Here is a 25,176-nt window from a genome sequence, read left to right as displayed (position 1 = left end):
TATACGCAGAGTTTGCTTTTGACTCCAGTAATAACTAATGCAACTTATCTTTTGCTGGCAAAACACATTCCTTTGACGCCAAGAGAAAATTGCTTTGAGTAGGCTGGCATCTCTGTCATTCTTCAACTTTCTGTCTGTGGATAACACTGGAAAGGCCAGCTTATTTTGTTGTGTTTTTTATTCTATCCCCCTCTCCCCTCCCTGCCCCGTATCTGTCAGTGATAGTACTAATAAGTTTTGAAACAAAAGAACAATTTGTTACTTTAGAATTAGCACCATGACTGCTCTTTGTATGGAAATAAGGTCATTCTGCTCTAATGAAACTGCTGAGCTGAATGCACAGTTTGAAGTTCATGACCCATTGAAATGATGATTTATGCAGCTTTCTTGCAGATTACCTATGTTAACATCGTACATAATATATTTCTATCATTAGACCTTTGAAAGGAGTATTCTTTTGCAAGAGTCTTCTCTTTTTTGCTGTGGATACTTTTGTTCCCTTAATACTGTCCCATAGGAGGGTTTAAATTTTACAGTGCACTAGAAAGCTCTTAAACTCCTGCTTACAGGTAAATGCTTGGTCCACTTAAGTGGAAAGCCCTTTTTCTGTACTGTCACCAGCTTACATATAGTCCCTGCTCTGGAAAGACATGACATGATCTGCACCAAGGTATGACAGAGAAAGAGGTAAGAAGGAAAATGCCAAGACTTATCAGTATGGCTGAGGAAGCTGCAGTGTGATGGTATCTGCTCCCACACCATCCCTTGTCTTCTCGTTTGCGCTCAACGTTAAACTTGTTACATGGAAAGACAAGAAAAATCAATGTGGGATCAAAGAATTAGGGACAGATAACAGTGGATCAAGAAGCATTTTGGCTACATAGGATTATATGAAAGAAAATGAGTATGTAGAACAAAAAATGCTGGGGAGTGGGAACAGTGTGGTGTGGATTTTCCTCTGTTGCATTTCCACTGAATTTCATTCATTGAAAATGCTCAATATATGGCAGATATTTGGGAGACCGGTGCCAGAGTAGTGTTTTGTATATTCTGTGGATAGAAGTGTACTGGGAATCTGGTCAGCAGTGTAACTGTTTATATTCATTATAAACAATCTGTGTTACTTGGCAACAAACCCTGTCTTTCTGAGTTGACTCTCATTGCTGCTGAGATAGTTCTATCAGCTGGTTGTAATTTTACTTTGGGGGCACACAAAAGTACACTGTATTTCTTCCAAATCATCTGTGGGAGAAACATGAAGAATACACTAAAGGCCCCTTAGTCTTGTGGGACCTCTTTTGGCCCTCTTTCAGCAGTCTTTAGGGACCATAAGAGGATGTAGAATAAACTTAGCTTGTGTGTGCCTTGTAGCACTATTATATACCTCTTCATCTTCTTTCCTTGTTTTAATCCCCAACTACTTCATCTTAGGCAGTGATAGATAAAATAAGAGGCTCTTCATCTCTTATTAAAAGAAGAAAATTGCTACTGAAGGTAAAATGGGCATGGGACTGGGGGAGAAGATCCTGCTGTGAAAAAGTTAAACCCCTATTTGGCTTTAAAGATGAAGCAAATAGCATAGAAACCATTTTCATAGCCTTCTACACAAGGCTCAGTTTAACCCCGATGTATAAGTATGGTTTTCACAAGATGGGCCCTTGCATTTGTTCTAGCTACCCTGCATTTGAAGCACTTACTAGTGTTTACTGTAACAGGTATTTGTGCTCCTGCCTAGAACAAGGGCAGTGTAAAAGATTTTCTACCTATCGGTTATATGGAACGTTCCAAATGATCCTCTACTGTATAAGGAGGAGGTACATCACCTGTATTTATTTATTCCTAAAGAAGCAGAGAAAAGGCCTGACAGTGAATTAGCTAGTGAGCTTCATGATTAGGATCTTCTGCTTCATAGTCTCCACTCTGCCCAGAATGAGTCAAAGCTGAAACCAGAACAGACTCAAAACCTGAACTTTTACATCCGACATTCCTGGTTTAACTACTAGGAACTGATCACTCAGATGGCATATTTCTCTGTCACTCCTGAGCTGTTCCAATTTGTATGAATAATTAAATGCTTATTAAACTTAATGAGAGATAGATTCGACAGTCCAGCAAGTTTGAGCATTCACCTCAGGTGTCACTGATGCGGGTTGAAGTCTCTGCTCCAATGACTCCTCAGAGCAAACAGGCACAGCTGAATTGCTGGACTGGGATTGCTTTTGCTTGACTGAAATTTTCCAGGAAAAAGAAAGAAACCTTAAACCAAACTGTTTGTTGAAAGAGGCCTGACCAGCTCTGCACGAGCCCTACCACATGCCTGATACTTCTCTGACCACAAACCTGATCATACTCTAGCAAAAATATTATGAGAACGTGTCCCAGCCAGCAGTGTTTCAGAAAAGCATTTCCTCAGCATGAGCAGTTTTATTTCCTCTCCTATGCCAGCAGCCTCCACTGTGGGGGAGTGTGTTTGTGCTCACACTTGTGCGGGAGTGTGTTTGTGCTCACACCTGTGCCTAGAGATCATAACTGCACAAGAACAGGAAGGATTTTTTTCCACACAAATTAGGGGCTTTAAAAATTTTCCAATAATTTTCTGTTTTCCCTGTCTGTTTCTGCTAATCCCCTGCCTGTTATGCGTGAAGGCTGCAAAGCAAGAAAGCCCCTCATTCTGAGGGTAGCTGTTTCTACTAAGGGAAAGCACATTCACTTTGGCTGTGATCTTCTTCCAACAAGGTGAGGCTCTGCTCTCAGCTTACATCCAGCCTATCCTGGCTCCACTGAGGACAGAATTTATCTCCTTGCAATCTCTGGTGCTTGAGGTTGAGCTTTAGCTCTCCTTCAGCAAGTTTGGCTCCTTCCCTATCCCTCCTGCTCTCAGAAAGTGCAGCAGAAGCTTCTCTAAATTTTCATCAGGCAATTTTCATTTGTTCAGTACTTGAAGAGCAGGATTTATTTACCAAGGATTTAAATTCCTGTAAAGTAGAAAGAAACCAAATAGCACTGCTCTTTAAGTATGCCTCCACACTGAGAAAGCATTGGGTTACACTTTCCATTTGAAGCTTTTCTTCTTAAAAAATAATTCAGACATCCCTCCTGAGACCTCAGTGCTGCCCCCTCCTTGTAACCCAATCCACCTCTGCCCGAAAGCACAGTGCTGCTTGCCAGGTGTGCAGGCATGTTTGTCACATAAAAGAGGTAAGGCATAACCACTAGCAACATGAGCTCTGGAAAGGCATTCAAAGAGAGCTTTATGTATTTTTAAGTATGAGGTGCACGTTTTGCTAAGGGGATTCAATATCTGTATTTTACTGTAAATGCACCTTTTTACATCGCAGCATCAGCTGTGAATGAGAAATTAATTTTGTTGATGTTCTGGATGGCTTTTGATTAGAAATGGATCTCTTGCCACAGGCATCCTCTGACATCCTTCCTTTACCTGAGTGCTATCAGAACTAGTAGGAAGCAACCACCATTTCTGTTTGAATGAATTCTCTTATTATAGTGTCAGGCACTCAGCACTGTCTGACCCTGCAATCTAGGAGCCCAGACTTTCTGCACTTCTGAAAAATAGTGATAACTAAGATAATAATAATTCTCAGCACTCCTGTAAAGCTTTTAATCCACTGATTTCATACCAGATACCGGCACTTACTACTAGAGGAAAGCTAAATATGTGGCACGAGGGATCCTATCATTTGAAGAAGGAAGCCTGCAGAACACTGTGCACTGGGCCATTACAGAGGACAATGGTCAGTTGTATTGGGTAACATACTGATCTCTCTGCACTTAATAGCAAAATAACTTCAGTGGAGCCATAAACTCAAAACAGTGTTTTGAAAAATATGGTCATGGTCTCTGTACTCAAAATATGCCCTGTGTAGCAAAGCACTGCAAACTCTAATGGAGGTGTTTGCTGTCTGTTGCATATCTTGCATGTCTGACTTACTGATTTTGACTATTTGGCTTGTCTACCTAATTTATTTTAAATTTTAATATCCCTTGATATAACTTAGTTAAATGAAATATTGCAAAAATATTCTACAAATATTGCCATTATTTCAAACTGATTTACTTGTACACCAGATTTGGTTTTGTTTGTATATTACAGAAATTCATTCTTTTTGCACCAGCATTCCTGGTAAATGGGACTTCACTGAAGAGATTTGCTGAAGAAAAAAAATTACATTTGCATGTGCCCTTGCTGATACTTGCTCTGGAAAAGTAGGCAAATGCATCCAACTAGGAGAAAGACAGATAATCGTGTAACCATGTACCTATATGAGAAAGTATAGCTAGTTAATGCTACATGACTTACAATTATGTTACAGCCTCAAAGACAAATTACAATCAAACTACTAAGAACTGGAAAAAAAATCCTATTTCTAAAATAGGTTTGGCTAGCAAGCACTTCTGAAGCTGCTATGATCTCTGCTTATGGATTATCTACATGCAGAAAGAAAAACTAGACTTCCCTGATAAATTACTTACTGTTAATTATTCATTGAGTCCTATTCTCCCACCTACTTTAATGAACTCTAATATAGTGAATCTTAATACTCAACATAATGAAAGTAAATTTTCACCCTCAGTGCAGTGTGAATGGCACAGTCTCTTTATTCTTTTATGCACAAAGTGTCAGTCATTCATTTCAACTCTGGATCATTCAACAGAACTAAGATGTGCAGTGAATGCAATTCCAGGCATGTCATTCCATTAGTACAAAGTGATTCTCAATAGCACTTGATGGCACACTGCTGGACTGGCTCAGTGCATTAAAACAAACCAAATTATTCTCGTTTTATGTATATATAGGTACTTGTTGACATAGTAGTAAACTGTTTTAATGGCCTGTATTTATGAAGGTGTATATCTTTGTAGTTAAATTCTAATACATTGTAAAGTATACTTTACATAGAAAATACTACTCTCTTAGGAAAATTGTAATCACAAAGTTTAGACTCAGAAAATATAGTAATGCTATCTTATCCAGCCTTTGAATAGCCATCCTAAGCTAGATGTGTGTGACTGAATCAGAATGAGTACCAGAAGACACGGGTTTGGAGCCAGGGGAATATAATGGTCTGTTAGTTATAGCCCAATTAAATGGTATTCTGCTCAGCTGTTTGGGGCCATAACTGCAGCCTTGATGAAAATCAAACCAAGACTTCTTTTACCTAATCCTCACAAATAATTTCCTTTAAGCAGTCTTTAGACCAGCTTCACATCTTATGTCAAACAAAGGAGATGATGAATACTTCCCTCAGTTAATACCACTTTCATGCGAAGGGCATATATTGGCCTAGCAAAACAATAAATAAATCCACAATGATGAATACTGGCACTCTCTACTCCTTATTCCTGCCTCTGCTTTCAGCTCCATGCTGCCATGCCAACTCATAAGTACATAAAATATTCTTAGCATGTGTCCTGTTTATGAAGATTGACCAATTTCCTCCAACTTGTGGTGGTCCTTAAAGCTCAGGAGGAAATAATTCTCCCCACTAACCCTTAGGGACTTGAGTGCACAGATGACTTGCTGCTGTTTTTAATTGGTTCAGCTGTACAAGTTTGATGTGGTTTGCTACACTTGCTGCTTTTGTTATGAAACATCAAAACACCCAGGAAGTCTTACTTTAATGCATGTCCAACCTCTCATCTACCCACACAGCTATTACTGGGTTGTGGTTTTCAAAATTTCATCAGAGGGGGTTCTTCCAACTACCAGATGAGTTAAGATTCATTCCTGGAGCCCATATACTGAGGGGCAATACATATTGTGATGCCAGACAGAAACTTTGCCTGGCACTAGCATATTTTGCTGCTGATTTGCCTGATTGCATTCACATTCACCTCTCTGTAGGATTTTGTGCCATCTCTCAAAATAGCTGAACCTTTACCACTTAAGCATGTGATCTGACTCCTTTCAGAGCAGAGGTAATTCCTAAAAGCCCTAGAAAATTGGTGTCTTCAATTTAAATACATTCATCATTAGAAATACATGAGATACATCTACTCTGAGAGGGAGAGAAGGGGACAGGGTGATGGGGCATTCCAAGAGTGGGAGTGGGTCATTTAGAGGTCCCTTTATTTTAATATTGCAGAGTTTCTAGCAGAACTGCAATCATGCTGGAAACCTGCTTGTAGGGAAGCCAGATCTGAAAATCTTACAGGAAGGATCTGCAGGGTGAAGTTTTTCTCAAAATTACTAATTTTAGCTGCTAGTCCATTGGTATGCTTTATTCTACAGCATTGGTTGGGAATCACTGTACATACAGGCAAGTGCTAGAAAGCTACAAATGGTTTGTATTTATAAACAGGCAATGCCCATTTCTTAATGCCATGGCTGTCCACTTTGCCCTGCTCCTGTAAATCATAGAATCATAGAATAGTTAGGGTTGGAAAGGACCTCAAGATCATCTAGTTCCAACCCCCTGCCATGGGCAGGGACACCTCACACTAAACCATATCACCCAAGGCTTCATCCAACCTGGTCTTGAACACTGCCAGGGATGGAGCATTCACAACCTCCCTGGGCAACCCATTCCAGTACCTCACCACCCTAACAGTAAAGAATTTCTTCCTTATATCCAATCTAAACTTCCCCTGCTTAAGTTTGAACCCATTACCCCTTGTTCTGTCACTACAGTCCCTAATGAATAGTCCCTCCCCAGCATCCCTTTAGGCCCCCTTCAGATACTGGAAGGCTGCTATGAGGTCTCCACGCAGCCTTCTCTTCTCCAGTCTGAACAGCTCCAACTTTCTCAGCCTGTCTTCATATGTCTGTCTCTTTTGGAAAACTTTTGACAAACAGGAGAATTCTTATTAAATGCATGTTTTTGGTTCATTCAGTCTGAACACTGATTTTTTTTTGTTATATGAGAGTATATATAGACAATAAAAAATCTTTGAACAGTATAAGGTGGTAGAAAAGAAAAATAAACCAATCATACAAATGCTCTGGAACTGCCAGGACACAGGAATCTAGAGATCTGAGGTGGTTTGCAAAACACCCACAAATGAAAAGTGATATATTGGTTACAGTTCTTCATATGATGGGCTTTATCCTTCAGACCTCATGGATGCTTTATGATGTATCCTCAAACTGCTAATGATACATTCTCAAAGTGCCAGGCTTCACTTCCTGCAGCTTCTAAAGTGCTAAAACTCTGCAAAGATGCACTATAAGCATTAACGGCACAAAGGGAAAATGTGATTTATTTACATTTCAATCACTGATTAAACAATAGTATCTAATGTAACAATCATAACTGGAATATGGAAAGGGTAGAGGAAACAGAGTTCTGTATATAGAATGTAGAAATGAAAAACCCTTTTGCTTCCATTTTTCATTTCACTTGATAGACAAGCAATAATGATAGTGGCATAAATGCATGCCTACATTATCTTCAGCAAGAAAGAAGCCAGACCATACACAGTTTCTCTCATACTAAAAAAGGTTATTAGGCATGTGCAGTTTTTGTATGTCTGAGATAAAGTGGATACATAGGCCAATGGAAATACTGTATTGCCATTAGTATATTTCACTTGCTATAGATTATAATACAGTTGTGGAAGGAATATTATTACTTTTTTATTTTGCAGTAAATGTTATGTTTTATAATAACTATTCTTCGAAATATATCTAAAAGATTTGGCTTTGCCTTTATTTCTATTTCTCAAGGGTCAGAACTTGTTCCTATTAAAATCAGTGTATTTTGATTCTGACTTCAGTGGTATCTGGGTGCAGACCCAGCACACTCTCTGTCTAGAACACTGTATTTAACCAGTTTCCACAGTTCAGTAAAAACTTGATCTCCTCTGCATAAAGTATGTGGTCAGCTAAAGGGTGCTCATCTCTAATAGAAATTACCATGTTTTATTGATTAAACTGTTTAAAGGGTAATATATCAAATATGCCGAAAGTATATTTAGCAATACCAAAGATTTAAAAAATGTCTTAGTTTCTTCATTTTTTTTTAAAGCACACATATACTAGAACTGTAGCAATCCCACATCAACTGCCGCATACCAACTTGAATAAAAGGATGGGAGAGAGAAAACGAAGGAAAAAGGACTAACTGGATTTGGCACAGGGAGAATCACACGTCCTCAGCATGTCTCTGGCCTGTTCCCTTAGATATGGACATGCTTCCATTTCTGGTTCAGGAGGTAAGGGCTCACTCTGCTCAGCCTACTGAACTTCTGCAGCAGTCAACTCCCACTTCTAACCTTTCAAGTGTGCACATTTTGCATAGTGAGGATTTGCTTTGGCTGAAAGGAAGGAGGGAGGCATTGCCACAGCAGTTCAGCTGGCAGCCTAGAGCAACCAGTAACTTCTTGCAGGCAGGCTGTAACAAAACACTGGAGGCAATAGAGTTTGTGGTTTTTTTTTTGTTTTTTGTTTTTTTTTTTAAAATCAGGATTGCTAAAAAACAAACTAAATGAAAAAAAAATAAAAAAAATCCACTCTGAAGTTCACTAAAATAAATAGCTTCAATAATCACTGAATCAGGCGGTCTGTGTATCCAGGACTGAGTCATGATCCAGTATTAAAAATTTCTGGAGTGAAACCAACCCCAAACCTCTGGCCTGCTGCTAATAACACAGCATCAGCCTGCCTGAAAATATTATTCTATCCTACTGCCACATATAAATCATGTAACAAAGAAGCTGCTCATATGAAAACAAAGCCTAGGAGCAACCTGCTTGTTGCATTCATTTCTTTTGTTTGTTTTTAGTGTGGGGTTTTGTTTTAATGTTCAGAAAAGCTGTTACAAATTATTTGGGTCTTAAACTTCTCTAGGCTGCATACGTGCAGCTTGCAATGATGATAGAAGGAATCAGTCACTCTTCACATGAGCAATAAGGACAAGTTTATCTCATCTAACTTCAGTCATAGGCATTTGGACTGATCATTCAGTTGAAGGAATTTTACAAACCTAGAGGTCTCAATCCTTCTGCCTGAAAGGATGAGTGCCCTCAGTCCATACCACCAGTCATTGCTTTCTGTCTCCTGTATGCTACTGCTCCCTCAGCTTGACCAGCTCAGTGACATATGGGAGCATCCCTGAATTTATGCCAAATGGAAACAGGTAAGCTTGAAAAGTTTCATGTTAGAAAGTATCAGACTCTTTCTGCTGCAGATGGAAGAAGGCTACAAAAAATAAGATACTGTAGGAGACTGAACTGTTATGGATCATACTGAAACATAGCATTGCTTTTCTTGTTAAATTACATACAAAACCTCACTAATGATTTTAATTTCCCTAACATTGCTGTGAACTGAAGAAAGATGTCTTATCTCTGTGGTCAGCATAAATGCTGGTTTTCCTTCTTTATTTCATTTTTATAATTAGTGTATTTTTACAATACATTAATTCTAACTTGTGATTTGTATGTTGTAACTCCACAAAACCAGCAATAGTTGCTTTCTACTGTGTTCACTACAGCAGAACTGCTTATAATGGTAGATGGACAATTTAATGAAGAGAAAAGGGATGTGAAAAAAACCCCTGGCATCTTACTTGTTTCAGCTCAAGCCCTCCCCAGGCAGAAAAAAAGATAACTGGACAGTTTTTGTGGGCTGTTTTAGTTGCATGATGACAAGATGAACATAATCAATTTCTGCTGTATGCATTTTTCCTATGAAAATTTCCAACATCCACTGTTGCAAGAATGTAGAGATTATTTAAAAACATAATTTATCACAAATATTTAGATAACAGCTTCATAAAGCAAAATGATGTGCATCCATGTCCTGGACTGCTGGTTCTGTTGTTTTCAATGGACTTAATAATTTTTCAGAGAAAGACTATAGGGACACACAACACCAACAGACTCCAAGAACAAAAATGACAATATGCCTCCCAATTCAGCTGTGACCAGAAGAATGGAATGTTTCTGGGGGATCTTCCTCCATAGCCAGATGTTTTCATCCCCATTACTGAGAAGTTTAGCAGCTTTCAGATGGCCTCTGTAAATCCCCAGGGTGTTTTCAAACTACTGGAGGATGACTTTAATTTGTATGTTAAAAGATAGGCAAACTTTCTTTATAGGTTGCTTTGCTGCAGTCCCTCACAGTTTGCTTCTCAGGTAAAACCTTCCCTGCAGATGGGATGATAGAAGAAACGGCAATTTCTTCTCTACAACAGCCTCTCTTTGTTCACCATACAGCTTCCCAAGTGTCCAGTATTTCTCTTGGCAAGTGTTAATGTACTAAATACACACACATATGTCTGTAAGTGTACATATATGTGTATATATATATATGTATGTATGTATGTATAAACTCAGTGGGACATTTTCTTCATTTATTGAAGGCATCTGTTGCTGATCTGGCCTCCAGAGGAGCCTGACCTTAGACCCTTTTTGCCTCAATGAACAGGAAAGTGTCTCAGGGCTATAAACATACATGGTATAACTGCATACAATTAGCTCAAGGGCCTGCATTTGCAGCTATGAATCACATGAGCACCTGAGTATGTTTTACTTTGGCAGTAAGAAAGCAGGACAACTGAAGAAGTGAGTTGACAGGATACCAGGCAAACCAGTACCTCTCCAGAGAGGGGGTCTCCCTGAACAGGCATACCTAGTTAAGGCAAAGGCTGAGTCAATCATGGCTGAATACTATGCATTCATCTAAATGGATTAATCTCCTAATAGAGCATTTATATTAATTTAACAGTTTTAAATGCATTTGTGGAATTTAGTTACTGACAAAGAGAAAAAATAGAACCTCCTCTGTATGCCTTGTACCTACTTAAATAACAACTAATGAAAATAAATTGTTTTTAAAGGATTTTAATATTAATTAAGTTAATGATGACATATTCCAAGTAGTACACTTAGAATCAGTCTGTAATAGCAAGCTAACAGATGTTGGCATTTTTATTATTAATTATACATTTCATTATCATATGACGATCGTCAAACGTCATTTGACAGCAAAAAGTGTATAAATGATTCACATTTTATATTGTAATGATGATACTGTGCCTGATTTTTAATATGCTGACTTTAGTATGCTAAATACAAAATACTCTTTGGTTTAGCAGCCTGAAATGCAGACAGCTTCTGCATAACACCAAAGACTGACTAGTCTAATATGGGTTGAAGCTCTTAAAAGAAACAAAATGGAACAGCTGTCACATTTGAAGGTGAAGCATGTATTTTAAGATTACCTCAAGTAGCAACAGAAGGTAAAAAATACCAATGTATATATTTAACAAGCATCATTTGCCTCTGTCATTCATATGGTTATGAAACAAATGTGTTGGGAAATACTGATGCTAACAAGTTGCCATCCAATCAAGATAAAATTGGGGGACAATTTATGCAGTATTTGCGGCATGAGTGTGTTTTACTTAGAATTTGTTTAAGATTCATAAAGTTTCATCTTTAAAATGAAGCATTGGAGTTGTCTTATTGACTGCAAATTACATTACGTCTATCCTTTAGCATACAGTTTCAGCAAAGCCTGCTGTAGGTACATGAAATATTTCCAAAAGAACAACTGGGGAAGAAGTGTAAATCTCTACTGCATGTCAGAGCAGACAGATCAGAGCTCTCCAAATCAGACTCTGGTACCCTTATCTTTATAATCACCAAGGATTTTTTTTTGCTTACTGTTTTCTAGATCAGCTTAATCTTTGCTCATTGAATAAATGTTAAATGCTGTGACAGTTCTCTGAAGGCTATTCTAGTCTTGACACATTATTCCATCTAATATAATCAAAGAGCAGTCAAGTCTGAAAGAAAGGTGAGTCCATTTCTATCAGCTTATTTTTTTTTTAACAGAAAGGCTCGTTTAGTAATTGTTAAACAAGTCATAAACATCCTTGCCAGACTCTATCACTGCAAAAGGCATGATTGGTAAATGAAAATGGATCCAAATTACCCTCTTTGCTTCTTCAGGGCATGAAGTGCTCGGACATAGTAATAATTCTGCCTTCCTGTGTCCCTCACGCACACTTGCCATTTCAGAATGAAGATTTTCCAATGATCTCTTTTCCACCTTTGTTCAAGTTTCACAGTTAGACCATCTTTGCCATTCTGTATTAGCACAGTTCACAAGAAGGCTATTTCAACTTCGTTTTCTAACACTTATCCGCTTAAAGTGCACATAATGTATGTCTGAAATACAGCCATTACCCAGAGCTCTGATTGTAGCAAGAGATTACTCTTAGCTGACTCACAGAAAATTGTTTAACCCTAAAGCTCTGGGTTTTAGACACAGGAGTGTCTTTGAAACCATATCACTTTGTTAGAATGAACTTAACTGCTTTTAATTAACCAAGGGAGGTTGTCTCATTCAAAAGAATGTATTTTTAAGGACACAGCAACAGCACAGGGGTAGCTCCTCAGCAATCAGCCACTAAAACCACCAGAGCTACAAGAGGCTGCATCAGCTAGTCATCTGTGTTAACACCCTACTCAATTATTACTGCACAAGGAGGTTAAACACTGAATTTCTGTTTCACATTGCTATGTATATGCTTTCTTGTTTAGACAATGGAAAGTGAATGGTCTTTTCCACATGGTATTTTTCATGCAATAGCATGATACTGAATTGCTGGGCTTCCAAGTGCCCCAGAGGCAATTTGATTTTTGGCACCCCTTTTCCTGATGTCTGCATTAAACCCCCCACTTTTTTTAGCAGATTTGCTCAACACTGAGAATAAGTAGAAAAGGATGATGTTTACACTGACATTTTTTAAACTGTATCATTGCCTGATCAGCTTTTGGAGGATTACTCCTAGAGGATCTATTTAGGGTTGGATCTGGTCTGGTCTTTTTATGTTTTATTTACCCTGTGCCTGTTTATTGTTTGCAAAATAGACAGTGTGGAATCTCAAAGGGTCATTTTCCATTGCTGCCCTCTGCTGTATCATCAGCAATCTGTTCTCCAGCATGTGCAGAAACTAGGCACAATTCAAGGGCATAAAGAGAAATTTCTCAACAGTCTGCGGTCACAGTTTTTTTGAGTCATGGAGCCCCATAATAATATTCTAGGAAACATTCCAATCCATTCCTTGTTATCAGACTCTTGCTACTGTGGCTTCTGTGTGGGTAGCATCATTCTTTCCTGGACATTAGTTTGACATACAATACTATCCCTTACCCTAGCTTACAGGCCCTAGTGGTGGCACACATCCAGTGGCGATGTTTTGACCTAATTGCCCACAAGCAGTATTGAAATTCACTGTGGAGTATATCAAGATCTACTTTCATTTTATTTGCCTTTCCATCATGAAGAGTACCGAGCACCTCTTATTGTAAGTGGTAACAGGGCTTCTTCTTGAATTACTGAGCTTCAGCTGTACCAGGACCTGGCAAATTTCCAGCACAACCTATAAACTGGCTAAAGCTGAGTAAACAAATTATAGTGAATTTATAGTGCACAAATTTAGCCTCTCATTCTGTTTGTGATGTGTCGGAGAACAGTTTACAGCTTGCTTTGCTTCATCCATAATTCAAAATCTTTTGGCAAAGCATTTCGGTGAATAATCCTGTACTTGTATGTGTTGAGTATTTATCAGGTCTTTGGAATATTCAGGTCTCAAGATGTATTAGCAAATTTTCATGGAGGCACAGGCTTCCATCCCTTTCTTTTGACTAGGTAACAATTAGTACTAAGCTTGTTCATATTCAGCATTCCACAGAAGTTTCTGCTTCCCTTTTTTGTGGTGCAATGAGAAATTTTCCTTAAAACATTATGAAGGCACAAATGTACATTACAAAAGCAGCCACCAAAGGAAAAGAAAAAAGCTCAACAAAACCAATGAGCACTGTGCTTAGATTTAACTGTAAAATTGAGGCACAGGCAAGAAGGAAGGCTTGTAGCCTAAGGGTCTTTCCTAGAGCAAGGTTTCAGCCTGTTGTAAATCCTACTGGAATAAATTTTAACAGAAGAAAGTGTTTAGCTATTCAGTGTGACCCTCGATATAGCAGCAAACAACTCATGTTTTCCCTTCCCAAGCTAAAATCACATTCCTTACTACATAAACCAAAATCCCACTGACATAGCCTAGGACTGACTGGGCAAGAATATTTCAGTGCAGAAGTTACACTCTCTAGTGACAGATGTGGCTATGCTAGAAAAGCCAGGGTGATGCCAGACACCAGTTCCCAGCAAGCACAGCAAACCCAGAACCAGACTCCACCATCACCTCTCCCATTGTAGCTGTTGGATAAGCAGTTCTAATGCAAGAACTACTTCAGCTCTTTCCTGTTCTTATTTCAAAGACAAACATGGTTCTTAAACGATATGGACTTTGTGATGGTTCTCTATATAGGACAAATTCTAGCAAACTCATTGATGTTGTTATCTGTGGAAAGAAAGACAGAAGGCACTGAAACACTGTCAATGAAAAATCCGTCTTAAAAAAAAAAAGCTGATGGAAGCTAATACAAGTATTAAAAGCAATTATCCAAATGTTTCTACATTTGCTCAGCTGCAAAGTCAGTAGAAAGATTGGTATAAAACTCAAGAAAAGCTTTAGAAATGTTTTAATGACATATAAACCAAGAAATTTTCAAATGATCACAATCCAGATGGTGCAATATGCTTTGGAACGTGGTGGTAGTAGTTCATCACAAGACACTACCATCCATCCTGGCTCTGCACCATCTGCATTCGTGAAACTTAACCAGACCTCTTATCCTGACTCACTAACCTGCTGCCAGGCATCCATGCCTACAGCAAATTGTACAAAATTATCAAATGCATTTAGAAAGCCTTTTTTGCTTCCTCAAAAAAAAAAAAACAAACAGTAGATACCGGGATGCCTACAATGAATTAACAATCAAAAAGTCACACTGTACGTGTCTAGACCATCTTGAGTTACAGCTAAACCTGATTAAATCTGGCATTAAGGACACAGCAACCCTAGGTCCAGTTCTTGCTCCAGATACATATAATTAGATGGTTTCATACCTTTCCCTCTCTCTCACACACATATGCAACTGGAAGATTGCTATTTGGAGACCTGGGAACTGTACCTTTGCTTATGCTGATACACATTTGAGAACTGGAGGACGGAGACTAAATGAACTGATTAGGTTTTTAGAGGTGCCTTGAAAATGGACTCTGATCTGAATTTACTTTGCTCTGCTTAAGGTTATTTTACCTACCCTCCTAGGCTACCATGAACAACCAGCAAACACAGTATTTCAAAAACCTTCATTCAGTCTAAAGGCAGAATTACAGGAAAACCTCAACTTTAAATAGAAAATGAATGCTTCAGCAATAATGACAAGAATAATTTTTAAACAAGAATTGTAAAAAGTTTGAACTATCCACAAGATCTTCTTAGAACTGGAAACTAAATTAACAGACTATTTCTTTAAAATTAAAAGATTCTTTTTGCTGTGTTAACATTTTTCCTTCTGTGCTGTTGCAACCACTCACCCACTCCTTTATCTGACTGATATGGTAATAACAGGTCCTAGGGCCATATGTTCAAATACATTAGAATTCACGATGACTGTGTTCTAATTTCTTAGTTCTTATTAAGGCTGACAATCTTCAGGGAAAATGAGCTTTTCTAGCACAACTTCCTTAACACTGTAAAAGACTAACATATATGAATACAATGTTTGACTGCACAAGGGGCTGTGTATTGCTTGTTTGCTTGTAGGCCTGATCCTCCCTGCACATACTTCTGGGCATATTGGAAACAGTTGCTTTGCCTTCAAAGGGAATCTCCTGGCAATGAAATTCTCTGGTATGAGCAAGAATTTCCAGGATGAGCCCCTAGATATGCGTAGATATGAGTGAAAACAAAACTTCGGCTGAAGATAACAGGGTCAGAGTCACAGAACAAGCTGGCACACGTGTTCTGAAAGCAAGAGCTCCTGACCTGGACCTGATCCTGCCTGGCTGCAGACGAGCTGTTCCAGGGCTTGCCCTCAGCACTACCCCTGTGGGCAGCCCTAGTGAGACCTCACGACTTAAAGATGTGCCTATGCAGAGTGATACTGAAGTTAATGCAAATCTCAGCAGTACCTGCATGTTAACTAGAGGAGGTTGAAAATGTTTGCAGAGTACATAAAATTTACAGACATACAGTTTCAGAGGGAATTAAACTATTCAGAAAGTCAGATCATGTTGTAAAATAGTTTGGCCAAAAGAGTAAAATCAGAGAAGTATAAATGTTATTCATTGACATTTTCTAGGTGAAATATTTTGACTTTTTGTTCCAAAATGACATTGCAATTTGAAACTGACAGACCCAGTTGGTTTGGGGGATGAAAAAAAGGTAAACAACCCTTTTACAAAAGAAAGTTTGTCTCAGGTCAGGCAAAATGTTTTGCATCAGCTAAGAGTGACATTTAAATACATATTTTTCAGGCTAGGCATGAGCAGAAAAAATCCAACTCTAGTCTTGACAGATCCTGGTAAATGTATAAACCCAGACAACTGTTTCCAAATACGTACACTACTGGGAAAGAAACCCTGAGGTTTCAGCTTTTGTAGTTGTTGAATTGGGTTACTTGAAAAGCACCCACCATTCAGATTTATTAAAAGGTCTTTCCAATTAACAAAACAGCTGTATTTAGGATTACAAAAAGAGAGCCACAGACTTCCTTAGAGTTTGTCTGACCATAAATCTGCCATTAGACATGCAACGATTTTCACTTGTCCTCACATAAGATGTTCCAAGGTTCTTCTGGCAAGCCTTCAGGACACAGGGTCCCATTTTGTGAAGTTAGACTGCTCCAGTCGGTGACCTTTAAGATTAACTGTTCAGGGATTTTCTTCTTGTATTTTTACTCTGTTATCCAATTCGTGCAATTATTGTAGAGCAACTGTGCTTGTGAAATGCACTTTGTAGAGCTTGAAAAAATAGGAATAAGTACTAAGGAAGGCTTCTTATTTATACAGCAAGGCTGTGTATTACATTTGCATAATATGATATCAGAAGAAATAAATGGCAACAGAAATAAGTGTACAGAGGGAAGTGCTAATGAGCTGTGCAGAACAGGGAAAGACAGTATTTTTTTCACAGAGGCTATGGATCTACATTTTGAGAGAAAGAAAAGTCAGATTCTTTTTCTCTAATGAAAACCTGAACAAAGAGGTATTGGATCACATTTCCCCTCCCCCCCCGAATTTGCTAAGATGTTTACAGATCTAATTCTGAAGATTAATAAAACCTGCATACTAAGCTGTACAGCCAGAAAACATGCACAGTGTAGCATGGCATTGCAGAGGCAGTTTAATGTGCTAGCTGTGCTCCACTAACATTATGTAGAACAATATACCTGAAAAAGTCCAAGATGCAGGTTCATATGTAGGCACTCAAACATGACAAAAGGTGTCACTGAACAGGATCAGCCCATGGAAAAAAAATGTGAACCTAAAACAGAGGACCTAAAACCAGCTGGATTTGAACTGCTCTGGATATCTCTGAGATGGTGGTTAAAGTATGACGTTAGCACAGGTTAAGGTCTGTTTTGTCACATTTTTTTTTTTTCAGCTTAATCTATCACTGTGCTCTACACAGTCATTTAAGAAAAGGACTAAGTTCATGCATCTGTTTTCTTTCTATTTGGAAGAGGATATTCCACCATGCTAAGCATGCCGCAATTTCTGCTTAAGTCAATGGGTGTTTTACCACTGACTTTCATGACAGCAGAACTAGCTCCTCTGCTTTAGCAGCTGCCATCCTTCTCCTCTGGTAGGATTAATCAGTGTTCCCCAAAGACTTGAAGACCCACTGATAGATGCTGTAGCAAAACAGCAAAGGGTTGAACAGGTGAAGGAAAAACTGCAGTTCATAGTTGACAGCAAACACACCTCTAAGGTGTTCTTATTAGAAGTCTTCTATATGCAAATTTAGAAAACTTAGAAGACTTGAAGGGATGTTAAAACACCTACCCATTAAACCCAGCTGTTAGTTTTGCTGCACAGAGAAAAGCTAGAAAACATTAAAAACAGTTAGCACCACAACACTGATTCACTGCAAGGTTTTTCTTGGACAAACACATTCACAGAAGAAACAAAACCAAAGCCCAAGCCCAAACCAACAAGCTGTCTTCTCAATTTATTGCCCTTTTACAGTACATTGTATTATTGATAGAACATGGCTTCACAATTCTGTTTCTTATATTTTACTTTTTTTGACATTACACAGAGAGCAATGTGTAGTGCACAGCCAGTCACTGCATCCTGCTCAGATGCTGGAGTATATATGGTCCCGTGGTGAGTACATCCAATAGACTTTTTTCTTCAGTAGGGCTATAAGTACAAGCAAAAGCAAAGTACTGCACATAAGGTACCTATATATTGCTTTAGTGAGGAGCAAAAGATGCTGTAGATTTTGGTTGTGTGGATGGATTCATTCTCTCTTACAGCACACTAAATAGATATCTTTGTTCATGGAAAGCTGAATTTCTCCATGGCGAGCGTGTTCCAAAAATTCTCTAGGGCATCAATTACAACTGCATATCTAAGTCACTTTTTGCCCTCCTATCTCTGTGGGCTGGGAGGCAGTGAAGACACATTCTAGTAAGATCTACCACCACCTTCTGGTTTCTCCTGGTGACATTTTAGGAAGAAGTTTCCTTATATGTGTTAAACCTGATGGTGAACTATTTGGAACTTTCCAGCTTCACAGTTTACAGTTGTCACTCTCATTGCTAACATTGGCCATTTTGCATATTTGAGAGTGTTGGTAAAGTCAAGTAAGATCTAGACAAAACTGTGTGAGAAAACCAGTAAATTCCTCTTTTGTTCACAACCTTCTGTCAAGACATATTTTTGGAATCCAGGAAGAATTCTGAAAACAGAAAACCCTCTCAAAACCTTTTTTCCTAAAAAGCTAGAGGCACAGAAATACAACACAGAAGCCTTTAGCCTACCATAGTAATACTGTAGAGTCTTCCAGAACAAGCAAGTACCAAATCTTGTTGCTCACTCACATCTTTATGGCTCATTTTTATAAAAAGTCAGGCAGCTGAGTTACATCATATTTTAACAGTCCAGCTTGGGTCTGGAACACAGACTGATATAAAGAACATGAAAGTCTTCTGTTATTGAAAATCTAGTCTAAACCCACAGGAGAGTACTTTATACCACACATGGTCCCAGTGAACTCACTACTGACACCTGTGAAGGAAGTGTTACCTAGTCACATAAAATTTCACAATCTTGTCTAAATCTAAACAACCAAGTATGTGGCAAGGCAACGGTTTGTAATACAGCAGAATCTAGAGTAGTGGCTCAGTCAAGCTGCATATGGGGGAGTTTTGGGTTGCAGCACAAAAGGGAACAAACAATTCTATTGCAGTATAGTGGAGGACATAACTTCTTAGTAAACTTCTATAAAATACTCATTCGCTTTTAAAAGGCCCTCTGAATATTTCCTCTCCTGGTCAGAACTAGATTTTATTTTCCATCCACGCTTAAGACCTACACATTAGGACTCTGAACTACACATTGAGGTCTGTCTTCCTCTTTAAACTATTTAGACTCTGGTATACTTTTGATGAGTACCTAAATCATCTGTAAGAAATCCGTGTGAGGAGAGGTAGTATCTGTCTGTGGATTGGACGAGACCCAGTCACAGCACAGCAGGGCTAGAAGAATTCCATGTTGTTGTAGCATCAAACCTGCATGTACATCATCTCTGAGGGCTGCAGCAGGACACGGGGATCCTGGGTCTGCTACCTAGCTGAGTTGGCACATTCCTGCACTTCAACATTGTCAAGTGAGGCAAGGCTAATACAAAAGCTGGAAACTAGCTATACTGGCACAGCCCTGCAGCTGAACTGTAGAAGACCCAGAGCTACAGGCCTGAGGGGCTTGTGGCTCTCTGCACCCCTCACTGGACACTGCAGACATGCTCTCCAGCAGGTAATGCCTCCTACTCTGCACTCTATTATCCTTGTGGGGACCAAATACATCCCTGATCTCTACATCAAGAAGCAGTCGTGCCCCCTTCTATATCAAGCTCATTTATGTAAGGGTTTGTTTTGCATTTTTGTTGTTTGCCTTGCAAGGTGCATTTACAATTTTCAATCGTAAGAATGAAGCTAAATCAGATTTTGCTTTCTATTTCCTAATCCATAATCCACAATATTTGTTATCTGCTTTTCCAAGCACCAACATTTTGGCAATCAAAAAGTCTCAAAAATGCAGTGAAAACTTCTATACAGCAATTTGGGTTTAGGCAGAAAGCTTTGTCAACTCTGGCTCAGCAGAGTTAGTTATCCTGGTTAACTGGATCGATGGTGACAGCTGTAATTACTAGAGATGAGGTTGCCTGTACTGTAATTACACTTCAATCTTCAGTGTGAGCTGGACTGTAGAATACACACTGCAGATTTGTCCAATTACAAACAGGTTATAGAGAGCACAGTACTTCTGTGCTAATCATGTTTGTTATTATATAGAATAAAAATATATGGCACCAGCTTAAAGAATTGTAAATCTGAAGCAGCTTTGCTGATTCAAAGGCATTAATCCACAAAGCTTTACTGCTACATGTTTTTTCAAGATAACCATACTACAGAAGCACAGAAGGGGTTTTTTAACCTAAGCAGTTACCGACTATTCAGCACATTACAACTGCCAGTATGTGCTTCAATATTCATATGCAGGAATAAAATATCAGTGTTTATAAGAAAAAGCTCTCCTTTCAAAACCATGCATTAAATACGGGAATAATTCTTCAAATTTCTTCAAAGTCCAACGTAGTATGGGAACACATGCTATGCCTCTAAAAACTTGTTCAAAGAACAAAAACACATGCTATGCCTCTAAAAACTTGTTCAAAGAACAAGGACAAAGAACTATATGCATTTGGCCTTTGCTTTAGGTTTGCAAGACATCAACAATCAAGGTAACTTAAAGGAAAGAAGCATATTTGAAAGTAAGAGGATGCTGAAACATTTATTTTCAAATCTAACGAAACTATTAAAGACAATATCCTCTTCTGCTTCACTGCATATTCAGCCTTCTGTGGTCATGGACTCTTGTTTTGGTTTTTCTTGATGGCTTCAAAGAGGGAGGATTACATACTTTTTTAATTAGGTTTAAAAATGTTTGAAACCACATCTACATACATGTATTAACTTCTATTTCCCAGGAAGGCCACTTCACCTTGTATTTATACAGCTGTTCTAATTTTGCTTATTTTTCAGAGCTAATTTAGAAATAACCATGATTCATGTTTGAGGAGATGTAATCTTCTTTCATGTTTTGTGGGTTTTTTGTTTTGTTTTTGTTTGTTTTGTTTTAACTCCCGAGGCTCAGCTATGTCTGATATATTAAAGACCATGTAGGTTTAATGAAATCCATTTATGATTTTATGAGTAAAATCTGTCCCTGAGCACTAGTTAAGCTCACATATATGCAATCACAACAGAACTGGTATGTTAGTGGGAAAGAGGTCTTGCTCCCGCTTTTTGCAGAGTAGTGAATTTGAGTTTCTAGTATTGAAATCCGCCGTTTTGCATTCATGCAGCCGTCACATTCTCCTTTGCAAGTGCCAAGTGATAGCACTGCAGAGAGAGCAAGCACCATCTGTCTCCACTGCATGTGCTTTCCGTGCAGCGCTTTACAGTGGGAAGAAAGAGTGGTCCTTGCAGGAGGCTGCTACTCTTGCTGCTGCCTTTGCAACTCCTCTCAAGGCCTGCATGGTGCAGAGCAGTGGCTGGGGCAGGGCCACAAAGCTTTGACTCACCAAAGTAAGGACCTGTGCCAGGAAAAGTGCAGGTGCATGTTAACTCCCCCTTACAGCAACTGAGTGTCCACAGCTAAACTGATTTCCTGCAGCATCACACATTCTCAGAGCTAGTGCACTGCCTGCTGGGGCTAGTGGCAAATCCAGAAATTGCTGCCAGATTTTTGGGAAATAACCTATTTTGTTGATTTCACAAGTAAGAATTTTCCAAATAATGTAGCAAACTGGGAGGGGAAAAGGGAGAAGTGAGTTTTACAGTTCAGCTCAAACTTACTTTGAATCTTCTCAAAACATATATCAACTCAATAACAATCCTCAACACAATTTCACTGTTTCAAATAGATATTAAAAGTAAATATTTGGGTAGCATATATTCTGGATAAAAATTATATATACCCATCTTCTTTCACTCATTTTTCTGTGTATAACTTGCAATTACCTTTTTTTTAAGTTTGACTTTATGAAGTACTGTGAAAGATTTCTGAATTAAAATTATATTATCTTATCAGGCACTGTTACTGAGCCTCATATGATACAAGCTATTGGGAATATTAAATTTATTTAAGCTACTTAAGCAATGATTTCCCTAATGTTACAAATGGGTTACTTCACTGTTGCCTATTTTGAAAAGTTTGGTATAGTATTTAAAAGTGAGTCTGCGAAATTCTGATTAGAAGAGATTGCCTCAGCACACATTCGACCTAAAGCACTTGATTCCCTTGAAGTAAATGGTCCTACTTAGATACTCAAAGGTAAGCATTTGCTTACTGCTTTGTTGAGCTGGGGCCTCCGACATTTCCAGAGATTTTAATATCACATTGGCAAACCAGATGGTAGTGCCTTACTTTAGTAACAATGGAACAAAGTGTCCTTCGTTTATACTTTAATCTCAGAAAATGAGATCAAGACATTTTCAGCAACCAGCTGATTGATACTATGTGAAAGCTGAACAACCCTGTTAATGAGTCCATCCTGCTGGAGTGGCTGAAGTGCACTGCACACCATAATTAAATATAACATTACAATGATCTGCGGAGGCAACCTGCTTTAACCCTGCCTGAAGAACAGGCTTTCCTGAAGGTGCACTGTGGCTTTAGAGGGGCAGACAAAAGAGCACTGCCATGTGATCCAGTTACAGAGGTTAGCAGCTTTCAGGTTCATAAAAGGATTAATCAGACTGGAAAACCCAAGACAAAAACTGGCTTTCTCCAGCTAAAGATCTGAGTATTCAGAAACTGCATTCCATTTTATTTGTTTGTATTCCCAGTTCACAAACACAAACAAGAAAAGTAACCTTGTGGACTCCAGAAGTCTAACCCAAATGCCTTGTGAAGTGATCCTTTTTGTCACGGTAGAAAGACATGGATGGCTGATGAAAGTTTCTCATCTGCACTGGCCCAAGGCAATGAATATTTAAGAGCTGCTTACCTTACCAAGAAGACAAAATCTTAAAGGAAATTGGAAAGGGGAAAGGAGAGGGAAGAGGGTCAAGTTCATGTAATAACTTCTGTTGTAGAGGTTGAATTGTTGAGACTGTCCTGAAATTTCTTCATTACAGCTGCAGTGAGAGCAGCACTGGGAAACTTCAGCCAATCAACTTCTTTAGATAAGTTTTCCACAGCTGCTTAGTGACTTGCTTGGTTTGCAGATCACATTCCGTATTTTCAACTCGCTCAGCAAGCTCAGAACAAAGCTCACAGATGGATGCACTATATTCATGCAATTAACTGTATATTTAGATATACTCTTATTACACTTTTGGAGACTGTATAGAAATGTTTGGTTTTAAATAACACTGAAACAATTGATGTTTCCGTAGTTTTAATTACTGTCAAAATTTGTATCCACTTTCTGCACTCTGGAGGCTGATTTTGGTTTGGATATTTGTTTTGTCTTTATTCAGAGACACTGTGCAATTGAAAATGTCTTTTCCAAAGATGGCAAAATGGGATGTAAAAAACCTACTTCAGTCAAAACTCTGAATACTGGATAAACCAGAAAGTGTTAAAATAGCTAGGACTGCATAAAATAAACCCCCTATATGTTACTAAGTTTAATTCAGAAAATCTTTCTCTACAACAATATCAGTGTCCCTGTAGGTAATTTTGTTTCTAACTCAATATGCATCAGTTTTATTTCAAAAACTGAAAAGGCAAAAAAAGGGAAGCATGTTAACCCCCAATTATTTATTTTTAAAAATTATAAAGAATGTGTCTTGAGTTATACAAAATTAACATATTTTTATTGGTTCCAAGCTCTGTGAGGAAACGTGTATGCAATTATAGTATGCCTTCTGCATCCATCTGCCGAGTTTATAGCAAGAATAGATCGTGGTTAATCATGTACAGTCTTGTATTTGCTCATAACCACAACAGTGATATGTATGCATGAAGCATCCTGCTGTTTGTTATTGGATTTTTCCTAATTCATATATTATTTCATGTTTTGCTACTGATGACATAAAGCTCTCAGTTTTGCGTATAGTAAATACAATCAAGTTATTAAAGTGACCAGTTCCCAAACCTTGCTGATTATCATAGTGTACATATAGATCAATGTTTTTGCACAGCTGGGGGAGTACGTGTGTTGTATAAATGGCGATGAATCTTAGGTGTGTCTCCTGATAAAATAGCAGCACATGCCCAAAATAGAACATCCTTATTTACAATGTGACATTTGTCATTTTTTCCTCTCAATTTTCAAGTGTAGATTTTTGAATTAACCTTGCTTTCATTGAGGAAAATTCCCTCTGGCACTATCTGTTCTGAGGCTGACTCACCTTTTTGCTTAATTTTTTTCCCCCATGTCCTTGCCTTTCCAATATCTTTGATAGCTTTTGTCTGAATAGTTGAAAAGTCAGTCGTTTTAAAAATCAAAACTAAAATGCAGATTTTAAATTTTCTGCTCATAAAATTATCATTTTAATAATTTTAATAAGATTAAATTTTGCCTTTCCAGTACTAAAACAAAGCAAATGTGGTGTTACTTGAATCCAGACTGCACAAAGGACCAGGCCATCTACCAGGTGAGAGTTCCTCTAGCTCTTGGGTAGGTAGTTCCTCTAGCTCTTGCTCTGTGAGATGTGGAGTCCTACTTTTAATTATTTATTACTTGTATATATCCTGGAAGTGTAGTACTTGTGACTATAACTTGTCACAAAGCTGTCTAGATAAAATGTATCACTACCACTGACAGTGTTCTTTCTACTAAATCAAAAATAGACTTGTGATATGGCATACGGTTATGGACAATACTAATGGAATCTCAGATCTGACTTAATGCACATTTTGATTTTCTTGCTTGGAGTGCACATACACAATAACACTATTTGGGGCTCTGGGCCTAAACCCATGAGACTTTGGGGGCATCAGATGTCTCATGCTCAGTTCCAAAGGCACTTTCCTGTGCCTTTAGATACACTCAAAACACAAACCCCCTCCCCGCACAGAAATACTAGATGCAGATAAAAGTTTTCTACTGACTG

This window comes from Melopsittacus undulatus, chromosome 9 (genome assembly GCF_012275295.1).
Source record: "Melopsittacus undulatus isolate bMelUnd1 chromosome 9, bMelUnd1.mat.Z, whole genome shotgun sequence".
NCBI lineage: Eukaryota > Metazoa > Chordata > Aves > Psittaciformes > Psittaculidae > Melopsittacus > Melopsittacus undulatus.
The sequence above is the reverse complement of the archived record's forward strand: the minus strand, read 5'-3'. Positions refer to the sequence as shown.